A 5354-nucleotide genomic window follows, 5' to 3' on the forward strand; every position below is an offset into this window, starting at 1 on the left:
CCCCCTCTCATACATTGCCTGGATACAAGCAGCCTTTTGTACTCCTCCCGCTAACTCCGACAGTCCTTTTACTCGGATGGTAACAGGCTCCCCTCGCTCTTTGGAGTCCACACCCCCAGCCCAATAAGCCACTCGGGACGTGATCGACTGGTCGCCTGCTGGCCCGTCACTCAGAAACGCTCCGGGTCCCCAAAATCCTCTAGCCTCGTCCTCACTCAACAGTATCCGATCCCCCCCATTAAAGAGACACGACACAACACTTGGTTTCTGTTTCTCCCGGTCTACGTGAAAACCTGGCTTGTAATTCACTGAGCTCAGGTCCCGTTGAGGGGGTGGTACGGACAGTGGTTCAGGGGTTCCTGCCCCACAAGACCCGTGTGCCTCTCTTTTAATAAGAGGTTGCACTTCTTTTCCCTCCAACTCCTCTGTTTCCTCTGAACTATTTTCATCAGGGTCTCCCCAGATGTCCCCATCCCAATCCTCGGGATCTGCGCCCGCAGAGGGGCAGATCCATTTGTTTTTGGATTTGGACAACAGTGGGGGGTCTTTTCGCTTGTGCTAGCATGATCTCAATTTCTTGTTCTAACAGACACGTCTGCTCTCTTTCTCTTTCCAGTTCTCCTTTTAAACAATCGATTTCTAACTGCTTCTTTAAATTGTTCTTTTCTAATATTCCGGAATAATTATAATGATCTTGCGCTTGAATTAGACAGGCACCCAGGATGGCACACATGGTCCCTTTACGTTCACCATTTCGATTATTTCCGCGGCATTGTTCTACTGTCTCTGCGACTGCTGCTGGGTCAGACTACTTCTCCTTTGCCCATTTCATACCTGGGGGAGAACGGCTAATAACTCCTCTATTGAAACCATCCTGCCGATGACGCCAATTTGATTTTGTGAGCCTCCGCGACAGTGGGTCCGTGCAGCTGTGTGAGCAGGGCAAGCATGCTATGTAAGCGCTTTCCACTGTCCCATGCCATATCCGAGGTCAGGAGGGTCTCGCCAGACTCCATGGCATGGGTAATGATGTGATCCAGTGATTGGGTTAGCAGCCCTGCAGAGAGAGGGTGCGAGCCTCTCTTGCCTCTACATATGTGAAATGGCTGGGCGTGAACGGAGAGATGGTGGAGGAGGACTGTTGCAAGTGGGGGCGCAAAAATGAGATTAATGGCTATCGATGCGTTCAAGCGTTTGGCTATATGACATATGGCAAACCAAAGCTTAATCACAATCCAAACAAAAATTATTAATAGGATAATTAATATTACAATAGTAAGAGCTTTTGTTAATTTTTTTTTTTCAAATTTAGAATGGTATCCAGCTAAACAGACCAGAAAGTGATTTGATGTAATGGATGTAAAAGGTCACATATGTTATCATGGACGTCGTGTTTGATTTGTTGAAATTTGTTAACGTCGGTGCAACAGGTGGTATGAACCAATGCACAGACACCTCTTTGTTGCAGGGGAAGCAGAGCAAGTACTAGATGATTTTGTTCTACTATCAAAGCTGAAGAACAAATTTCTTGTTGCAGGGCTAAAATGGCATCCACTGTGCGACTGTATACAGCTTTTAGTCTCACTCACTCTCTTCAAGGAGGTTTTTGTGCTCGGGGCAGATTCCCTCTTTCCCTGTGCTCCGGCAACAAGACACAAGTTGAAGCTCGGCACGTGCTGCACAGCGCTGCACGCCCTGCTCCCGGCACCCCTGGGACACCCATCCTGCTGCTCCCTGCTCTAAGGGTGCTCTGCCTTTCCCATGCTTCCCCAGGAGTGGGTGAAGAGGACGCTGACTACCACAGCCTGGCTGCCTGTGCACGCCCAGTAGATCCTCCAGCAGGCGATCCGGGGCCAGATTAGCCATCGGGGGAACCAAATTCCCCAAGGACAGAAAGAAAGAGTGGGGAAGGGGTGCTGCAAGAGGGGAAGGGGCACGTGAAGCCTCCAGCCCTCATTTTCAAGCCCGACATAAGCCCAGAGCTGGCTGGAGCAGGGCTGGAGCCAGGCTGGGAAGCGCAGCACTTGCCCTCCACACTGCCTTCCCTCTGTCCAGGAGATTGGCTGCTTCAGGAGGAAGGAGCTGCTGTACTTTGCACAGGACCTGCACTTGGTCGGGCACATCAGCGTAAATTTTGGGCAGCCAGGGCCAACAGCAGCCCTGACACCACCGGGACCAGCTACCGCAAGTAGCTCTTGCTCTTGCTTCTGGAGCAGCAGCAGCATGTTTGCCGGGACACAGACAGCCTGAGCGGAGCCTGGACCTCCCCATACACCCCACCGGAGACATACACACACCCAGACACCCTGACATCCTCCACATGAAGGCCACTTCCCACCCCAGCTGGCCAGCACCATGGGCTGCCTACCTTCTTGAAGTTTGATGCTGACGAATCCCATCTTGTTCTTCTGGATGTGTTTCAGGAGGAAAGTGTCCTTGGCCAGGCGGCAGCGTTTTGCCGGGACACAGACAGCCTGAGCGGAGCCTGGACCTCCCCATACACCCCACCGGAGACATACACACACCCAGACACCCTGACATCCTCCACATGAAGGCCACTTCCCACCCCAGCTGGCCAGCACCATGGGCTGCCTACCTTCTTGAAGTTTGATGCTGACGAATCCCATCTTGTTCTTCTGGATGTGTTTCAGGAGGAAAGTGTCCTTGGCCAGGTTCTTGTTGGAGAGGTAGAACTGCACCTGGGACACCGGAGACATACACACACCCAGACACCCTGACATCCTCCACATGAAGGCCACTTCCCACCCCAGCTGGCCAGCACCATGGGCTGCCTACCTTCTTGAAGTTTGATGCTGACGAATCCCATCTTGTTCTTCTGGATGTGTTTCAGGAGGAAAGTGTCCTTGGCCAGGTTCTTGTTGGAGAGGTAGAACTGCACCTGGGACACAATCCTCCGGACCAGCTGCGGGTCAGGGATGGAGCAGTTGCAGTCCAACAGATCAGCCCCCCCAAAGCATTGCTCACATTGTAGAAGCTCCTGGCAGAGCAGCAGGGACACAGGCGTGAGTTCGTGGCCTTCAGGATAGGCAATAGTCACGGATGCATTTGCCACATGGCACAAGGAGGCTGCAGATGCAGCTTGTCAGTGAGGGGCAGCCGCAACCCAGGCAGCTTATGGTCCCCGCTCAGCTCGGCTGAATCAACAACTTCTTTTTCCCCGTATTGGGTTTATATGGCAAGGTTTTGGTAGCAGGGCAGGGGGCAGGCTACAGGGGTAGGTTCTGTGAGAAAAAGCTAGAAGCTTCCCCCATGTCCAACAGAGCAAATTTCAGCCAGCTCCAAGACAGACCCGACGCTGGCCAAAGCTGAGCCCATCAGCAACCGTGTTAGCACCTCTGTGATAAAATATTTAAGAAGGGATAAAAACTGCTGGGCAAGAGCAGCTGGGAGAGATGAGGGCGAGTATGTGAGAGGAACAACTCTGCAGACAGCAAGGTCAGTGAAGAAGGAGGGGGAGGAGGTGCTCCAGGTGCCAGAGCAGATTCCCCTGCAGCCCGTGGTGAAGACCATGGTGAGGCAGGCTGTCCCCCAGCAGCCCATGGAGGTCCATGGTGGAGCAGATACCCACCTGCAGCCCATGGAGGACCCCACGCCGGAGCAGATGGATGCCCAAAGGAGGCTGTGACCCTGTGGAGAGTCTGCGCTAGAACAGGCTCCTGGCAGGACCTGTGGCCCTGTGGAGAGTTGCCCACGCGGGAGCAGGTCTTCTGGCAGGACCCACACTAGAGCAGTCCACTCCGGAAAGACTGCACCCTGTGGAAAGGACGCATGCTGGAGCAATTTGTGAGGAAGGGCTCACATTGGAGAAGTTCGCGGACGACTGTCTCCCATGGGTGGGACCCCACGCTGGAGCAGGGGAAGAGGAGGTAGAGAAAATCAGGAGTGAAGTTGAGCCTGGGAAGAAGGGAGGGGTGGGGGGGAAGGTGGTTTTAGATTTGTTCTTATTTCTCACTATCCTACTCTGATTTGATTGGCAATAAATTGAATTAATTCCCCCAAGACAAGTCTGTTTTGTCCGTGATGGTATTTGGTAAGTGATCTCCCTGTCCTTATCTTGACCTACGAACCTTTCGTCATATTTTCTCCCCCGTGTCCAGCTGAGGAGGCGGGAGACAGAGCGGCTTGGTGGGCACATGGCAGCCAGCCACAGTCAACCCACCACAGTGTGCCATTATGATGGCTTGGATTGTTTTTGAAAAGACATGTACTCCAAATGTACAGCACAGGGCGCAAGGACCCGAGTGATCCTTTTAGTCTTACATTCCTATTCAAGCACCACCTGTTTGTATGGTTTGACTTTTACACTGAACTACAGATTTGCCCCTAAAATTTTTGCCTTTGAGCAACAGCGGATTGTTTGGAGACTCGGCTTGAAAGATACTACCTCATTCTTCACTCATTTGTTCCGTTATGTTTCCTGTGGCTCACACTGTTAAAATTGTGCGTTACATTTCCCTTTATGGGTTTGCAACGTCGACGTACAGTCATGGGGTCTTGCTCTAACTTTGACTGCCAGACCAAAAAGCCTTGGAACATAGGCAGTCTTGACTTCGTCTTGGTAGTGGGATCAAGTTTCCTTCAGCCTCCTCTTCAACTAATGAAAAATTTTATTTCCTACCCAGGAAATTCTAGTACTGTAAAATCCTGTGCATGGGAGCTCCCTGCATGATAATACAGGAGATTACTATCCTGCTAGAAACACTTAGCAGCTGCTCTCATAGGAGAGAGGAACCTCTTCCAAAGTTGAAATCAGATTTTTCACTTTAATGAAATTTAGCTCTCTTTACTATGTCTGCTGTGGCATCCACAGCAGTGTGATATAGGAAGGCTCCTGCTATAGAACAGGCAACAGTCGTCTTCTCTAGATAATTCAGAGCACATAAAAAACATAAGGGAAAGGCAGAGCAGGCTCTGTGCTCAGTAGGTAAAGCCCCATTCTAACTCTTTTAACTTCTCAAGTTACAGGAGTAGGAATAGCAAGGGAGGCAGCTGGGCAAAAAAGTACCTGGCTTTTGGTTGCCATCTTTGCTCCTTGTGTTGATGAACAAGGAGCAGATTTTGTGCCTAGCTGGCAGTTTTCATTGAGGTTATTCTGGTCTGGGCTGATAAGAGATGTACGCTTTCCAACCCACTGGACAGCTTCTCACAGTGCTGTTGTGCAAAAACACAGAGTATACATTGTAAAACTGTAAGAGAGCATCCTCTGAACCTAATGGGAATGATGCTGTATTGCTACTGGCCATACTGCCAGTTCCACTGGGAAACAAACTCCTTGGGGAGCACTGTGGACACCAGTATAGCTTAAAGTACAAAGCACACAGCATTCAGAGCAT

Source organism: Aptenodytes forsteri, unplaced genomic scaffold (genome assembly GCF_000699145.1).
Source record: "Aptenodytes forsteri isolate BGI_AS27 unplaced genomic scaffold, ASM69914v1 Scaffold274, whole genome shotgun sequence".
Taxonomy (NCBI): domain Eukaryota; kingdom Metazoa; phylum Chordata; class Aves; order Sphenisciformes; family Spheniscidae; genus Aptenodytes; species Aptenodytes forsteri.